Source organism: Anopheles gambiae, chromosome 3 (assembly GCF_943734735.2).
Source record: "Anopheles gambiae chromosome 3, idAnoGambNW_F1_1, whole genome shotgun sequence".
Classification (NCBI taxonomy): domain Eukaryota; kingdom Metazoa; phylum Arthropoda; class Insecta; order Diptera; family Culicidae; genus Anopheles; species Anopheles gambiae.
In genome coordinates this window covers 15,309,619-15,327,886 of record NC_064602.1, presented here as the reverse complement: position 1 = coordinate 15,327,886, position 18,268 = coordinate 15,309,619, and the positions used below count along the sequence as shown (strand labels likewise).

At 43.1% G+C, this 18,268-nt stretch overlaps 1 protein-coding gene across 3 annotated transcripts in view; it reads right to left on the bottom strand.

Moving 5' to 3' along the window:
• Positions 1 to 18,268, bottom strand: part of LOC1275549 (inositol-pentakisphosphate 2-kinase) — a 114,024-nt gene that overhangs the window by 54,368 nt on the left and 41,388 nt on the right. For 2 of the 3 annotated variants that reach the window (XM_061655462.1, XM_061655460.1), the window contains exon 2: positions 15,965 to 16,029. The exons of the other annotated variant lie outside the window; for it this stretch is intronic. The gene's annotated coding sequence lies outside the window, so the exon portion shown is untranslated. The remainder of the gene's footprint in view (positions 1 to 15,964; positions 16,030 to 18,268) is intronic. 3 annotated transcript variants of the gene reach the window in all.

The following is an 18,268-nucleotide window of genomic DNA, read 5'->3' as shown; positions in this document are numbered from 1 at the left end:
GCTGATGGAGTCAGCGGTTTGCTGCCCTGGATCGCCTTGGACCATTTCGCGGCTAAAGGTTCAACCGGATGGCTCGCCCTCAACTTCAAGCGTCGCCAGTGTAGTGTGTGGTTGGCGTATCAGAACGAGGGGGAGTCATGATTATTAAAGCCTGAACATTGGACTCGTTTTGAATGTATACTATCAACTTTGGAAGTCACTTGATTTCTGTACAAAGAACTTTTAAATACTTTGAAGTGCCTTTAATCAACACAGTCTAAAGTCTGGAAATAAAACATTTAAACACAACATTCAATCAATTGTTTGTGATTGTACCTTGAACTTATTTCTTACTACACGAAAATTTAGACATGATATGGCAAACAAAGCAATATTATTATGACCTACACAGCAGTTGCCATTTGATGTATGAATTCCAGTAATCTCTGCAGTAACACAACATTTATTAATTATAAGAAGATGATGGGCTAGGCCCGTGGTACAGTCGTTAGACTCAATAACATGCCCGTCATGGGTTCAAGCCTAGAGATAACCGTCTTCCCGTAGCAAGGACTGACTATCCGACTGCGTGATACTAAATAAGTCTCCAATTCAGACGCTCTTCCTAACATGAAAAATTTCATTATTTTCTCCCCGTTATTGTTGTTGTAACTGTTGATTCTTACTTCACATTCTCGTATACAAAGGTAATAAAAGAAGCCCAGTTTTCATGGCGATTTATAATTCTAGGAAATTGATACATGGTTTACAAAGTAGGAACAGCGGCCGGACTTCGATATGATATTCGTAATAGTGTCTGATTTTGAATACTCGCCACTGTATATAGGCCGGCATGACCGCGTAGGACATTACGCCACATAGAAGAAGAAGTTGAGTGCTTTTTGATATCTAGCGCAATAGGCTACAACACCATTGTGATATTATCTGACACAATTATTAAGTGAAGAAGGTTTACAATCAACCAATCTAGTCTTCAAAGAATTCCTTTTCTAACCTAACCTAAGATTAATTAATAAATAATAATATTAATAATTGCTTTTGATGAAAAATGGAGCATAATCTAGAACCATTAGTTGCATTGGCGCCAGCGAAAATGTTATACTTCACGTTAGAAAACTGACATTATAGCTTGTGTCATTGAACAGATATAAGTAATTTGAATATGATTTTCCATACCAAAAAGACAGATGCTTTCCTCCATATTAGATTTAGAAAAATGTGTGCAAACAAATTTGAAAGTCGCGCAAGTCCCTTCAAACATAGAATATGCATTCCGTTAAGTGCATTCCGTTAAGAACTGCATGCGATCATTCATTATCCAGGAAAATATCACTACACCAAAACGTAAACATCCCTCCATCTGCCCAATTCGAAAGGAATTACACTCCCTTTGGTCCCATCGCCTTGGCCTACGATGCGACGGAATCGGATTAAGCAAACGACCAAGCAATCACCGTACAAGAAAAAGGCACCCCGCGTAGGAATCGGTTTCGTGACCGATAAATTGTGCTTTTTGCCCAGCTCCAACATCCTACCCCCACGGGGCTGCGTCCCCCGTAGATTCTCGTGCACAGTAAAAACGAACCACATCTGTTCTGCAAATGGATAGGAGATTGAATGCCCTTACCCTACCCGATGTGCACTCGAAAGTCCTGCCATGAAAGTAGAGCTGCACAAGCGCGGCACTGCGCATGCAACCACCGAACCAACCAACCAACCAGCCAGTCTGCAGCGGCACCAAATCAAACCCTTGACTCGGCCCGATCACGGTGTTGCAGCACCATGGTGAAGGCGACAAGAGAAAGGAAAGCCTTAATTTCACCTATTTCAGATTTCGATCGAAATATGTAACTGGGTCCCGTGTCTTTCCCGTGTAGCGTGTCCATCGTGTAGCTTCGCTTCGAAACGCTCTTAAACCCGGTCGGAGTCTCACGGGACGATCAAATAGCGATTGGAGGCATGAATCAATGAGTGGGGGAAGTAAAGGGGACATTATTCCTGCTGCGCTGCTCTGTGTCATTGCTGACTAGCTGTTCCTCCCACAACGATCGTGTGCCTGTGATCGCCAGAACCGAGAAAGAGGAAACCGAGCGATCGTCTTCGCATTGGGAATAAAAAAAGGTTACCAAGGTAAGGTTTGGTGGGGTCCAAGGGAGCGAAGAAACCTCAGCATGCAGCAGAAACAGTTTCGTACAAAACGGGCCCTACATCGAGCCGTAGCTCTACAACCAAAAGGGTTTTGTTTTTGATTTTGTTGCTCATTTTCTTTTCTAGGACAGCATAAAACAGCCTGCGCTCGGTGGAACGTTCGTGTTCCCGTGCTTGCTTGCTGATCCGATCCGGCTCCGATCGGTCACAGAGAATCGTCCGCTCAGGCCCGCTCGATCGTGCGCTGGTGAAACAAAGAAAGGCCTCACACCATTATCGCTGGCAGAGAGGTGGGCGGCATGCCTCGGTAGAGGTGGTGCCTTAAACGTTCCAGCGCTGGGAAAAGGGGTAAAAAAAGAGTGACAGATGGTCGAGAGTTGGCCCGTCCGCAGAAGGGCCATCAAGGAGTGGGAGCCCTTGAATCATAAATGCACTGCGTCCTAACGTGTGTGAGTGTTGTCGAGAAGATGCTAGAGAGATGTGTGTGGGTTTGGCCCTTCTTATGCTGGTTTTATGCGCTACGCTTATGCTACCACAACAAGCGAAACCTCTTATTATGCTCAAGAACCATGGCCGAGATGTTGCCGGATGTGTGTATGTGCATGTGCATGTAAACCGCGTTGCCTGTCTTTCCCGAAACTCTTTTACGTTTCACATGCATGACGAATCGGATAGGAGAAGGCGTCCTCACACACAAAGAGAGAGAGAGAGAGGGAGAGAGTCCTGTGTGTGAGTGTGTGTCTACGAAACCAATTTCGAAGAACCATTCCGAAACTCTACACCGTCGTGCCGTCGAGGCTTGATCGTTAGCGTGTCCTCGATTGTACGCATCGCTTTCGTTGCCCTTTTTGCTGACCCTAAATCACTGCCGCCACGCCACAGCGGCATCAAATTCGTTGCGACTAGGAAACACGCCGCCGACAAAGCAAGAGGGCCACAAACCTTAAAAGAAACACAAAGTAGAACTTCAACCTGAACAACAGTCAGAAAATGCACCAGCACCGTTCGGCTCAGGGCCTTCGTGTTGTGTGTCGAGCATTAAATTGTATGCACCATGCCCACACACACACCCATCCAACCTCCAGATCGTAAGAATTACAGTGGAAAAGCATAACCACATCACTCGATCTTAGTTTAGTTTACCTTTTTTTTTTCGGAGTTTAATTTTATACCAATATCTTCCATTCCACTTGCACCAGAGCACCTTAGTGTTGTGCCCTTCGAGAGGGCTCCACGACACAGTCGTGAGGTTTGTGCCTAAAATTAAAACATACACGCTTAGCTGGAAGTCTCTAGTGATCACACACTTGAGCTCTCGGGGGGGTTACGAGGGTGGAAGATCTGCTTTTACCGTGATCATGTGCAGTAGGCGGCAGACACATAGTAGTAGAAGGTGCACACTCGCTTGAGCCCATCAGTCATGACCTAGAGCAAATGTGTTTTTCAAGTAAATATTGGTAGAAACGAGCCGCCAAGCCGGGGGAAAAGGAGGACACAACTCCGGGACCGGGATACACGGTAGCATACACAGGAACAAACATCCCGGAGCGGTCTGCAGCTCATCATTAATTGGGAAGCCAAATTTAGATACTTCAGTGTTTTGGTATAGTGTCGGCCATTGAAGGTGCTTTAAAAGCCATGGTGCATTTGTTAGAGAGCGCTGTGGCAGGTAGTCTACGGGAGGTTCTTAGAAGTCCTAACAAGAAGGTTAGCACCAAGGTAGAAGATGTATGTAAGGCGAGAAAGAAGCTATGAAGAAATTGGAGTTAAGTAAATGCAACTGTAGAACAATATTCCTGGTAAGTGTATAAGGTATACTGTACAGTAAAAGAGGATAAAATTTCAGTTTATTAAGTAAAAGAATATCTGATCTTTACATGGTCTTACCAGTATGGGCTTTTCTATGCCAAAATTCAAGGCTATTGAATCAAAATGTAATAAAAAATATAAAGCTTCCAAAACGTGTCTCAAAACATGACTCGAATCTTTAATCTTTAATGAATAGAACATGGTCCTTGCACTACACCAGGAATAAACAAGATTCGGAGTTCAGATGACTACAACAGATTTTACTTTGGAGTTGAATACCAATGCCTTTATGGAATATTTAAGCCTAATAAACCTGGAGGTAAATAATGCTATTGTTTGTTTGTATTTTAGGGTTTCATACTTCATATTTCTATTCTTTAAATTATCTTCAATGTAATTCTTAATGACTTATACACTAGTCTGTTTGACGTTATGGTATGGTTTTTTATTCAACATAGCAACCGTCTTTGGTTTAGACCAGGGGTCTCCAAACTACGGCCCGCGGGCCGCATGCGGACCTCAAGAGCTTATAATGCGGCACACGATGATTTTGCCATAGTTAATATACATATTACGTTATTATGACTCATTCAAATAAAAATGTATTTTTTACTTTTCGTAGACAAAAATCAAGCTTTAGTAACACGAAACTGTACAAGTATCGTTAGTATTTTGTTGTAAAAACGATATTTAAACGTTCACTCATCATTTAAAGGTAGCGTCAAATGGCCCTCAACATAGTTATTTTTGAAGCAATGCGGCCCGCGAGCTGAAAAGTTTGGAGGCCCCTGGTTTAGACCTTAGGATCTATTGGATCATATTTGACAAATTGATAGCTGCTACGTATGATGAACAGTAAACCATACCATTAAGTATTAGGTCGCAGGCAGCTCAATGTAAACTAGTTAAAATTATTCCATACCAGCTCTATGTAAGACCGTTGCCCTTCAAAAGCCCTTTTTGTACACATTCTTGAATACATTTCTGGTTTTGCAATCTACATCAACTTCCATTAAACAGGAAATGCATTCATCTCGATGTAAGACCACAAAAAAAACCGGTAACTAACTAAATCAATTGATAGTCTTCGACTGCCTCACCTTACAGCAGCTTAACCATATGCCCACTGGAAATGCAACTGCACCCGTCTGCTTTCCTCTGTGTAATGTATGTTCTCTTATGTTCCTGCATCGGGCGTGCATCGAGTTGGATACAGTCGATTAAAATCATCCAGAGCGCAATAAAAAAAACCAAAACAAAAAAAGAGCCAGCTCATTACACCAACACACATACACAAAGGCAACCCGCAACACAGCTGTAAAAAAAGTAGCAGCAGCTGCAAAGGAAACGATTATATTTTCCGGTTCTGGTGTATTTATGTTTTCTTCCACTTTTTGAATTTTCTTCGCCCCTGCCCTGTGTGTTCGAGTGGACTGGTGGTTCCAGCACTGGCAACATGGCGACTGAGCCGGTATCCCGGCCTATGTTTTATGTATATGTGTATGCTGTGGTCTCGCATTTCAACGCATTAATGTGTGAGGCTTTTTTTTTGGTTTATTCGTTTCTCCAACATTTCTTTGATCCTTCTCCCCCCTCAGCGGACGCTGCGCGGTGTATTCTATTTCGTTCCGCCAGTACGGTTTGTTTTGTTTTTCTAATGTTGTGCCCTTTATTCTTTCACCTCCATTTTGATCATATGTTCCTGTTGTGTCAGTGTGTTTGTGTCCGTTCCACTTTTGTGTTTATCGTTGCCATCAGCCGCATAGCAAGCTGCTCAGACTATTCGTTTTAGCTGTTCAGAATACTCAGCTTGGATGCACTTTTACCTGCATTTTACTTAAAAATTCGGTATAATTGAACGTTAAATAATCCAGATGCCAAATGCAGTTAATTGATATCATAAATAGCCACGTTTTCCCTTCAACTCACAGCAACAACAACAGCATCCATTTGCGCAGCAAATACCTTTCGCATGTCGAATGTGCAATTGTGTTGTAACTACGCTGTGCGCAATTGTCCGGTACAAACCCCCGCCGTCGCCCCATTACCTAAAATAGTTGCTACATTTTTCCTCAGCTCTCCCTCCCGAATCCACCTTGCTTATGTCCAGGTTGTAACCAGACTACGTGCATGCATCCCGCATCATCCACCCCGTGTACGCGATCCGCGATTATCACCCGGATCGTGCGACAGCACAATGTATAGAAAGATGGCGATACATTCGATAAGCACATGCGGCCAACCATGCGCCCAGCACATCGACAACAATGCTATTCCCGGTTGTGCGACCGCCTCATCATCATGGGGGTAGCAGGCGGCACGGCACCGCGGGTCACGTTCACGACCCGTACGTTTGCCGGGCACAGATTATTTGCTTGTACTTGCATTTTTGCATTCTGTGGTGGCGTTGTTACTGCTGCTCTGAGGACACGCCACAAGCGCGCCCATAATCTCGCTGCAATCGGTTGTTAATAAGAGCTTGAGGCTGACGTGAATTTCCACAGGAAGGAAATTTTTTTATTATTGTTTCTTTCTGATGCCGAATCAGTTTTTGGTTGTTTTATTTTTGCCCTAAGCAGGATAGTGGTGGGTGGACAATTTTCAGAACTAAAGTCGGGAAATACTCGATAAAGCCACAGTAAGGTTAAGGCACGTAGCCTGTTCTCTAATCTCAATGTTGTCCATGAAAAAAAAACATTCTTTGCGTGCTTCTTGCTATGGTTTATTTTGTCTATTGCTACAAATTCTTGTTTACTTTTCGTCAGTCATTTCCTTTTTCCCAGTTTCTGTTGAGGACTACTTATGCAAGTTTCTACCATGAAACATTTGAAATTAATGTAAAAAACATTTGAATCCACACAAAATCAGACGAGAAACGGTAACTTTAAAGCGATTTCATGGGCTCAATATCTTCTAAATCGCCTTTGAAGGTGTCTTCGAAGCGCGGGGCGAGACAACGACAACCGTGTCACGATCCTCTACCGGTCTCTCGAAATTTTTTGGCTGCGCGAATGACATCGATATCATTGGCCGGACAACAGCAAAGCTGTGTGAGGCATACACCCGACTCCATCGCGAAGCAGCAAGAATTGGATTGAGTATCAATGCGACGAAGACAAGTTCTGCTATCTTGGGACGGTCGTCACTTCGGACTATGACATCAGCTGCAAAATCTGGAGAGCATTGTGTAGGGGAATCGTGCTTACTATGGGCTTCACCAACTGCTGAGATCCAGAAGACTTCGAGGTCGCACGATATATGAGCTATATCGCACATTCATTCGCCCGGTGGTCTTCTATTCCAATCGAGTGGAGGATGCAAACGCTCTGGGCATGTTTGAGCAACGCATCCTCCGAACTATCTGTTGCGGTGTGTTCGAGCATGGAGCGTGGAGGAGAAGGATGAACCACGAGCTTGCAGAGCTGTACGGCGAACCGAGGATCCTGACGGTGGCGAAAGCTGGTAGGATACGATTGCTGGGGCATGTCATGAGGATGCCGAAAAACGTCGACCAACACAGTTTTCAATTTTCAGTATAACTAAAGGACATACATTTCAGTTTTCTAACTTAGAACATCAAGAGACTAGTGATTGTTCTCTCCGAAAGTATCAGGAACTCACAGGGCTTCTCTAGTCAGGTCAACTACTTAAACAAATACCGTAAAATACATTTCAACAACACCAATGGTACTGTTGGCGCCTAAATGGCTGCAAATTAATAGATTGTAAGATTATAGGAAAAGGGTACATAGGATTACGTTAGTATTAGTGTTAGCAGGACTGTCAGGGTTATGACGAAAATATAAAAGGATTAGTAGCAATCAGACAGTCGACTCGGCAACATACTTTTGGAAACCACTAAAAAATATCACAGTAGTTTATGAGCTATCGTTCAGGTACCTAACATGTCGTGTGATTGGTTACTTACCCCATCCCTATATTTTAAAGATTGGCTATGAAACATACAAGTTGAGTTCGTTCCCATAGCCACCCTATATTTCTAGCCTTCATACATAGCTGCATTCCTACACGAAATGTTACTGATTCATAGTCTAACCAACTACGCGGTAATGGTTACCTATCCAGCACCAATGTGTGCAGCAGTTTTCCGCCACGAATGCACTCTGACATATTGCTACAGTGCATTAAATGTTATGCAATCTGTTGTGCTTTCTCCCCCACCAACACTCCCCTGCCTAGGTAAGTGTCCTTTCCCGCACGATCGAATCGTAAATAAGCCCCCCTGTGGGGTTCCCTTCGAACGCTTTCCATGTCAACGTCCCTTTTGGAAAGTTGACCGCACAACCCAACGTGGAAAGGTCTCAGGCGGCGGCGAAATCAGACACCTACAACTACACCTCCTAATCGGACATCCCTTTCGCTCGCTGTTCGCGATTTCAACGTTTTCAACGATCCGTCCGTTGCGCGATCGTCGAGACCAGACCGATTGGCGATTTTTTGAGTGGCGGAATAATTTCACTTTCCATGCGCAGCCAGCAGAGTAAGTGAAGCATCGTTAGCCAGGCAGCAGCCTTCTTATCGACCATCTGGCACCGGAGTCGAAGCCGGAGCAGCAGCAGAGGTGAGCGCATTCGTGCACCCACCGCAATCAAGTTAATTTATCGCAAACGGTCTGTCTAAACCACTCCGAGATCGACTCCGCATGCTCCCCTTTTATGCTGCGCGATTATTTATCCTCCCACCTCCTTCCCGCGCGGGGGATGGGGGTTCAACGATCAATTGATCACCGCAAATGTTGCGCGGTTTGGGGAGTTGTAGCCTTTTCTTTTCTTTTTGCTTTTTTCGCGGAAACCACGAAAAGCCAGACACTCTTGTTCGGTGCTCAATAGACACACACAAACACGAGGTAAATTAGGAGAGGCGTTTGTTGCAATTGGTGGTGCAAAATTGGACGCTCATTACTACTCGGTAGAAAATCCGATCGCCCGGAGATGGAAGGCAGATGCGGCAAACCGGGTCAGCAGACATACAAAAACATGTGTGGATCTGCTGTTTGTGTGTGTCTGTGTGTGTGTGTGTGTTTGCGTATGTACGTTTTCCGCCGTCCCGAAGGTACAAGCCGCTTTCCGGGAGGCGATAATACTACCACGCACCAGTTTCTCGGGCTCGGACTCAATTCGGGGGTCTGCTCTGGTTCCCTAATCTCGGCTTGGCCCGGTGCGCCGTAATTGTACGTTACGAAACCGTACACCGTGCTGAAAATTTGCACCGCTAGCGCCTAAGTGAACGCATACGAGATGCTGCTGCTGCTGCTGCTGTTTTCGCTAACGGAGCGCAGCATAAGCCGTTTGGAGCGGGTTTGAGATGCGCCCATTGCCGGCCATAAAGTTACGTTTAGAGAGTACTTTAGCTAAGTTCCGCTTTGTGTTTTACGAAATATAGGTCTTATTATGATATTAAAGTTCAGCTGAAAAGTAACGTTAGTATAACATTTGTATCATAGGAGTACATAGGAGGAAAACAACATCAACATTTTCATTGAATCAAAATTATCTAGCTTAATTCATACTTTTTAACACTACTGGTTCCACAAAAAACTGGTTGCAATTGAATTCCTGATCCATTCATACCTTTAGAAATAAAGATCTAACCGGTTACGAAGCAACCACAAATCCTTTTTAACATCTTCCGCATGAGAAGAACGCACGAGAACCTAAGGAATCTTAGGACAGGAGTACGATTTTGAGAAGGTCCATGCACCAAAGGCTTATGTTAAATACCGCCTGAGAGATTTTGCCAATTATTTCTTTTAGAACTTTAAAATGCCCGTGTTAAGCAACGATGTCTAATTCTTTGAGGAGAACATCCCCTCAACCACCACCAACACTCCCGTGCCTAGGTAAGTGTCCTTCCCCGCAGATAGGAGGTTTTTGAGGCATATCCGTATACCTCAAAACGTCAGAAGTTTGTTTGATTGGTCACGACACTCATAAAATCGTTTGCATGGTTTTTGGAACTTCTTGAATATATTAAACGTCATATCTTCTTGGATGATCTCACTTTACTGACGCGATCTTTCGAATTCTGAAAAATATATTTGATCCTTTGAATATAACGCAAGTATCTTCTATATTGTTCTACCAATTCCTTTATTATATCTTGAGGATACATGATGTATGTATAGATGCATTATAGATATTCAACTGAAACCAGTATCTATGTAGCTAGTAGTGATTTGAACGGATTGTCTGCTGTTAGTATCATGACATTATTTACCCCGAGATTCTGAATATGTGCAGTAGTCATATGAATATATAGGTTTCACAGATTAATAAAAGATCAATTCAAGAGATGATTGAATAAGCAACATGATTGAATTTGACTAAATGTAATGTCATAATTGTAAGATTAAGAAACTACAAACGTAATATCATAAAATCCTTGTTAAATAATATATGATGAAAACTTCAAGCGATTGGATGAAACCTTTAAAATTGCATTTCATACCTACGTTGTTTATGAACTAATGACGTAAATGAACACCTGGTTACTCTGTGCACGATGCCACTTACTGCGACGGTTATAGAAAAAAATGGAATTGCTTTTCGCTATCACTGCATCACTTCAGTCCTATCTATTACTGTACAATTCATAATCAAATCAAACATAATGGTCGCAACAAAATATTGACGTACCAGTTTTCTCTATCACGGCTTACTATCAATCACTGACAGCATTTGATTGAGAAGCAAATAATAAACAGTCCAGCTGCCGTTGCATCAAAGCCCTTCAAACGGAATGGTATTACTACTACTACTGCGGGTACAGCGGAGGAGCCCCCAAAAAGTGAAATGAAGAAAAAAACGGTTTACTCAAACTATCTACCGTCGGTCAGTAACCTCTTCTTCTACCCCACTCCATCCGATGCCTCTGCTCTCTGTCTAATCTAACTGCACCGTACACAGTTCTCGTACTTTCAAAACTCGAATCGATCGCTGCAACAAATCAACACTGCACTGCAGCACACCCACCGTAGATCTATTTGCCCTTCGAAAGATCACTCACTTTGTGGGAGGGGAGGTGGGGCTCAAAGGGGTGCAGCGCTAGGCCGCATTTCTCATTGCTTGTCTCGCGAGATGGGCCGTCGCCGCTCTGTGTGTGTGTGCGAGCGCGTCTCTAATCTCGAAAGTATCACCCCAATGTCCTCAATACACAATCCGTGAGATGGGCGATCGTGTAAGCAGCAGAAGCAGCACCCATCCATCCTGCTTACCATTCGCGGTTGCGCTTTGGCTCGAGCAAAATCTTGAGAAAAAGCCAAATCAAACCGCACGCTCCCCCGCCATGGGGCGAACACGGCGGGAGCGGCGGGGTGGTGTGAGAGGTAGAAAACGAAGCAAACCCCATGTCTCGCTCGTGCCTTTCGAATCGACGGGGCCACAGGCAGGCCAGCGCCGCGTTTGGGTTTCGATACGATCCGAAAACCAACCAAACCGGATTCATTACGATGGCCAACCCATTCACGGTTGGGGAACATGATAGGGGGGGTGGGGACCCCCCCTCCACTGCAATCCTTTCGCCGATCCGAACTGGTCCGAAATAGATTGGTTCGAGTGGAGGTAGTCTCAGCCCTATGCCTTCCAACCCCCACCACTCCGCTTCATCTGCTGCCCTGCCTGTTGCAATCTGAGCGCCGGTCACGACGCACTGGAAAAAGGTGAAACGGTGGCGCGATGTCGTCTCACCCAAGTCCCCGGCGCGGTCAAAGCCCGCGCATAGAGAGAAAAAAAGGTGTGAACCGTGTTTTCAAACGTTTATTGGCAACGTGCCACCGTACGTGTGTGTCTGTTGCAATCTCCCCGTCTAGGGTTTGCCTAATGCCCCGGAGCAATGTATAAGGAAATTTGGGTACCGTTTCGAGTTGAGTTCAACGTTTTACCGTTCTTTCCTGTTTTTATTACAATCATTTAGTAAAGCAGTGTTTGAAAAAACGATTTTAAGTTATCACCGTTCCGCTTCTCACTTCACCGCAAAAGGTCAAATACACTTAACAATGGGTCCATGAAAGTATCGATTAGAAGCGAAAAAAGCTCGTCCAATGGCGGGCACTTTTGTCATCCAAAACCGTGCGCTGGTGACCGTGATTTGGTGCCGTGGTCCTCTTTCTCTCGGCCTGTGAAGTGTGACCTCCACTGCCCGCGGCTGGATAGCAAATAATTTGACCACGGGAACGTGATGGACACCGACCTGACCACCGCACGACCAGTTCATTCAGCTCTAAATGACGGTGAAGCAATTCGTTTGGCTCGATATGCTTTTAATATACCATATTCAACCGTAACGTGACTGGTGCCCCAGAAGTGTCCCTCTTCCCGTATCGAAACAATCGACCATAAAAAATACACACACACACACACACACACACAACCAACACAAGGGCAAACTTTGAGTGCTATTGTACCGGGCGGGCGATGAAAGTGATGCAAGTTAGGGGAGGGGTATAATGACGGAATACTAATGACGATAGATTAATCTGCATCATTCTCGATGGAAAGCAAGATATCTGGTAATAGCATGAAATTAATCATAAATAATACAACAGCGAAATGTGAAGCGACATACATGAAACATCATCGTAGAACAAAACGCGATTGAAACAAGAAGATAATGCGAAGTTTATTAAGGGAGAAGAAAAATAAACAAGGAAACAAAACATAACAGGACCTAACAAGGCCTAAATAGAATTGAACAGAGGCTATGATTCAATCAAATAAATAAATAAAATCAACTCAATGAAGTTTGAATTTGAATAAAAAGTTTGAATTTAAATTAAAAAAAGAAAGAAGAAAAAATAATTAAGAATGAATCGATTGATTAAACACTACAGCAGAAACAGCAAAGAGAAATAAACGCTATACGTTTGAAGAATAAAAAATCTAACAATAGAACATGAATAAATCATAAATAAAATGAAACTGAAACTTTACTTAATACAAATACAAAATAAAGTGTTAAAACGGCAAAAAACAGAAAAATATAAAAAATAAAAGAAACAACAAGGGAGACATATTTTGAGAAGGATATAAATCGTAAACAAACATCTGCCTAAAAAAGAGAAAAGTATTGAAATATGAAACATCGTTTACACAATGCAATCAAAGAAATCAGAGAATAAAAATGCGGAAAAATTGAAGTTCATGTTCATAAAAAAACTCTTTTAAACAAAAGCTATCATATAAATAAATAAAACAGATGGGATAAAATAATATACTAGTACAAATAACTATGATACGCATTGATTTTCTTATTACAGCAAAACTAACAGAATAAAATACTAAACAATTGCAAGTTTAACAGAAACAAAATAAAAAAAAAACATTACTCATTAAAAAAATATAAAACATAGCATTTACCTATCCCGAACCTTGTACCCGTATTAATCTTGATAGATGATAATCGCCTTTCTAACAAATGACCTTCTAACTAACAATGCAGAAAGAAAGTTGTACACAATCGGAAAGTTTGGACTGACTTTAGTATGTATTTTTGTTGTTGTTGTTGTTGTTGTACATGCCACTCCACCATCAACATCAACCGGTAGTGTCTAGGGTGTGTCTGGGTGGGTGTTGTAGCAACACGCCCCGGAGCCCCCTTTTCAAATGAGATCAACCCCTTTGGCCGCGACACGCCAAACCCTTTCCCAATTGTTTGTGGAAAATCTACAGCATAGAGCCCATGGAGAGGAGGGTTATTGAGGTGAAAGGCAGAGAGAGAGGTGAAAGGCAAAAGGCAAAAATCAAACAAAAACAATCAAACCGCCCACAACTAAACGCTCTACCCCTTCCGTCCGTCCGACCAACCCCCTTCTCGGTGGGTCTTGAGAAATGGCAGACGCCAGTCAGAGTCAAGACACAGTCCCCACTCCTCGACTATTTCGATACAATAACAATGGCGCAGCCAACAAACCCCGTTGATCCACAATGAAGAGAAGACACGGGCGGCAGATGATGCTTTCGCCCTTTCCCCGTTCCTGCGCTGTGGACCCAAAAACAATGGGGCAGCCGCGATTCGGAAAGCCGATAGCGCATGACACGGTTCAGCGGCATCGGCACGGAGATGCATAAAGGATGCAAACGAGATGCCGGTGAAACTCGATTTAAATACTGCTCTGCCGCCACACGATCCGCGGTGGTAGGGGGACGCGAGATTAGATCGTTTCGCTTTGCTGTGCTAATAATGCTGCTGCCCAGCAGTCTGTGCAATAGAACACGATGCTCTATTGTGAAGTCATACACGCTAGTGGTGGGAGCTCGGAATCTTACCTACTCGATTCCGATTCTCCGAAGCCTATTCCGGAGCCGATTCCGAAGCCTATTCCGGAACCAGTTCCGGAGTCAACCGATTCTGTTTCGAAACCGATTCTGATTTCCGAACCAATTGCGAATCTGGAGTCGATTTTGATTCCAGAACCGATTTTGATTCCAGAACCGATTTCGATTCCGGAGCCGATTCCGGAGCCGATTCCGGATCCGATTCCGGATCCGATTCCAATTATGAAGCCAAATACGATTCTGGAATCGATTCCAGAAATTGATTTCGGACCTACTATCTGGAATCGATTCCAGACAACTTTGAAGCTAGCCGGAATCGATTCTGAAAAAATCTTCATTTTTCCCATCACTGATACACACACACCGACTGTACACACGTGCCAAACAAACGCGGACTGGTTGTGATGAAAATGTCAAAGAATTAAACAACTTTACGTTTTTGTGACATTTTTCACTAAGTAAAAAACCCTCAGAACATGAGAGAGAGAGGGGAAGACCGACACGAGCTAAGGAACACAACGACCACAACAGCAAAAAACAACTTTACCCCTACGTATTTCCGCAACTCTTATCATTCTGTGTCATTGATAAGACAACGCACGATGCAATACACTACAGCAACTTGTTTTTGAAGTTTAACATCGACCAAACACACACACACACACAGCGTAACAAGCGGGCGGGTGTACTAAGAAGGTTCGCTTTTGCCGCTGTCTCCGGCAACAAACAGACCTACGATAGTAGAATGGCGTCTTCAGCACGAAGAAATGGGGAGCTCTCGCTCGGAACAACACGATAGTTGCGGTTTACTTTTTGAATCGGTTTTTTTTGTTGTTGCTGCTGTGTGCTACATACATACTTTTTTTTCGATAAGAGAAAAGAGGTTCGAACGCTTGGCAGACCAAGGAGGCCGCAAACAAAGCAAAACGATCAACTTTTATGCACCATCGTTCCGCGGTTAGCTAGCCCGACCATTTTATGTTGACATTCTACGCGGAGGTTAAACCCAAAATGTAGGCATTTTACGCTGTACGAACAATTGGTACAGCACTGTTGGGCTCATACAGTATTAAAAGAGAAGTGATCTTTTTATTCAATAAAAAATCATCATCAGAAAAACAACCCAAAGATGTGGGGACCCTGCGGGATGTGAAAAGATAGAACATCCATTTAAAATGATGCCAGCAGAGCGAAAGCATTAAAAAGTCTTTCTCCAAAAAAAGGCAGACACATATGGGAGAGCATAAAATGGCTACAGCGAACGAGACACACATACACACACACGATCGTCGTTTGCCAGAGCATCGCCGTCGCCGGCCGGAGGAAATTGCTCGCTTGATTGAGGAAGTTGATTGATTCCGATGGCAGACAGGGCCCCAGAGCAAGCTGCCTCTTTCGACTCTCGATGGTCCTCTGTCTCGCCCGGGTCTCTGTATCGCACAGATGCATGGGGCATTTTACGCAGGCAGACACACATATCAGGTCAGCGTGATAAAGTTTGACAGAGCACAAAAAAGAAATACAAACCAAAAAGGTCGTCCCGTTATGTGTGTGTGTGTGTTGTTCTCAGTCGCCTAATGTGGTTGTGTCTCTCGTTTTAAGGGTGTTAGTGGATGGCAACATCAGCCTGCGTTCCGACATTTTGTGCACTGGAGTATTATTGACTGGCCCTTGCTTTTATTAGCATCACACTTTGGAGATGATGTATTTCTTACCTTGGTGCTGTTGCGTGACTGCGACCGTCTGTTCTTCAACCCTTGTTAGAAAAGAGATTCAATTTCTGGAAAGAAAATTTGGGAATAAATTGAAAAAAAACAATTGATCAACTCATCGGCTCACTAGCACACTTTGGATTGACAAAACATTGAAAAACAGTTAGCTGCGACAGTCTTCAAACAGAAAGCCCCTTAAGTAAAGTCTACGACGTACGCGCGTCACACAGCCCCCCAAACACCTTTTCCAGCCTAAATAAACAGTCCACCACTTAGCGCTGCTGCTAATAAAGCTAAAAATATGGCTTCCATGGCGATGCGGTCGCCCGAAACTGTTAATTCTTCAACCGGTCACTAAGCAATTAACATTCGGCATGACCTCGCGCGCACACCAGTTGCCAGAGCGAAACGTACGAATTGATTAAGGTTGACGAATCTGTTTACATCATTTGGTAGACGTTGACAATCGTTAGCAGAGACACGGAGACACGGTGCCAGAGCATTGAAACAAGCCACGGGTACGTACTAGTGATGGGCGGGTCGACCCGAACCTACCGGGTTGGAGCCATTCAAACGCGATCCGGAGCGCTCCGGGTCATAATTTTGGTTGCAGTAGGTTCAGTGGGTTCGCCAAAGCATATGTGGCTCCGACCCGTGGATGCAACGACTTCAATAGGTTCGTACGAGTTCAATAGGTTCATACGAGTTGGGTAGATGTATACGGGTTCAAAAGGATCAGTAGGTACAGTAGAGTCAAACGAGTTCTGTAGGTTTGGTGGGTGCATAGGAGTTCGGTAGGTGCATTTGCATAGGAGTTCAGTAGGTGCATTTGCATAGGATTTCAGTAGGTTGGGTTGTTGAACAGACGGTGATGAATAAGAAAGTGATGAATAGAAATGTAAAAAAAATCTATTTTTATTTATCACCTTCGCCGTCTGTCAAACAACTCAACTATAGAGTGCAAACTCCCTAGTTAGCACGCAATCGTTCCAGGGAGGTTATACTGTATTACTACTAAACTCGTAGACACTCAACAAATCTATTAAGGCTACTAGACTCGTATGAACCCATTGAACCCATTGAACCTATTGAACCTATTGAACTCGTATGTACCCACCAAACCTACTGAACCTTTTGAGCTCGACTGAACCTACCGAACTCGTTGCACCTACGCATCGGAATGGCAAATACTTTGCTGAACTAACTGAACCTACTGAAAACATTGCACCCACGGGTCGGAATCGATTCCAGCCTAGCTGCACCAGACTCAGGGTCGATCTGTTAGTAGAGTCCTATGACCCATCACTAGTACGTACGCATAGAATTAAATTTCCATGACGCTTGTTTGATTTTATTGTTTGTATTGATGATATTTATGATTTACGAATGTCTAGTAGCTAAATAAAGAAAAAAAGAAAACCTAAACAACCTAAAAAAGTAAAGATAATTACTATCTGCTTATGTGTATAATATTTAAAAATAGATACGAGTAGAGTATAAAAAATACACAAATGACGTAGTGAGTGTTCAAGAAAACAAGATGTAAAAATAATAACAATAATATAATTAAACAGAAAACAGGAACATTACACCGAACAAACCGCAAAAAGAGATATAAACCAAAAGATAGTTCATATTCTTTCATCACTTTCTCTAAGAATGATTTAACTTCTTTATGACCCGTTTAACTTCTTTAAACTTTGATTAGATCAGTTCGTTCTATAAAGGCCACCACTATTGCGCTATTATACTAGATACACATTAATTAATTACTATGGTCAATATATTTATCACCAAAACTAGAATATATACATAAAATATTACCCCTAACAAAGAAAATGAAAATACATCATTTTAACTAAAACAATAATGTTGATTAATAACAACCAAACAAGTATTGAAAATACAAAGAACTGCCTACTTTCAATTATATTGCACATTTAAAATCAAAACAAAAAATACGACAATATTGACAAAAAAAAACATCAAACATAGCAGCAGCTGGATGATGTCATCCTTGGAGCGAGAGCGTTTAAAAACCCATCGCCGGATGGTGCGCTGCAAAACCCAAATCCTCCTTTCACGCGGATATGAAATCAATCACTCCTTTCAGTTCACAGCACCACTTTTGTCTCGCTCACTCTCTCACTCTCTCACACACACACTTATCCTTTCACAAAAGTGCCCCTTATATGGTCTAATTGGAGAAACTACGCTAACCACACAGCTTGTGTAGTAAAAAAAGAAGGCTTTTTTATCAGTTTTTGGGAGGTTTGCATTATATTTTCTATAGTTTCGATGCTCTAA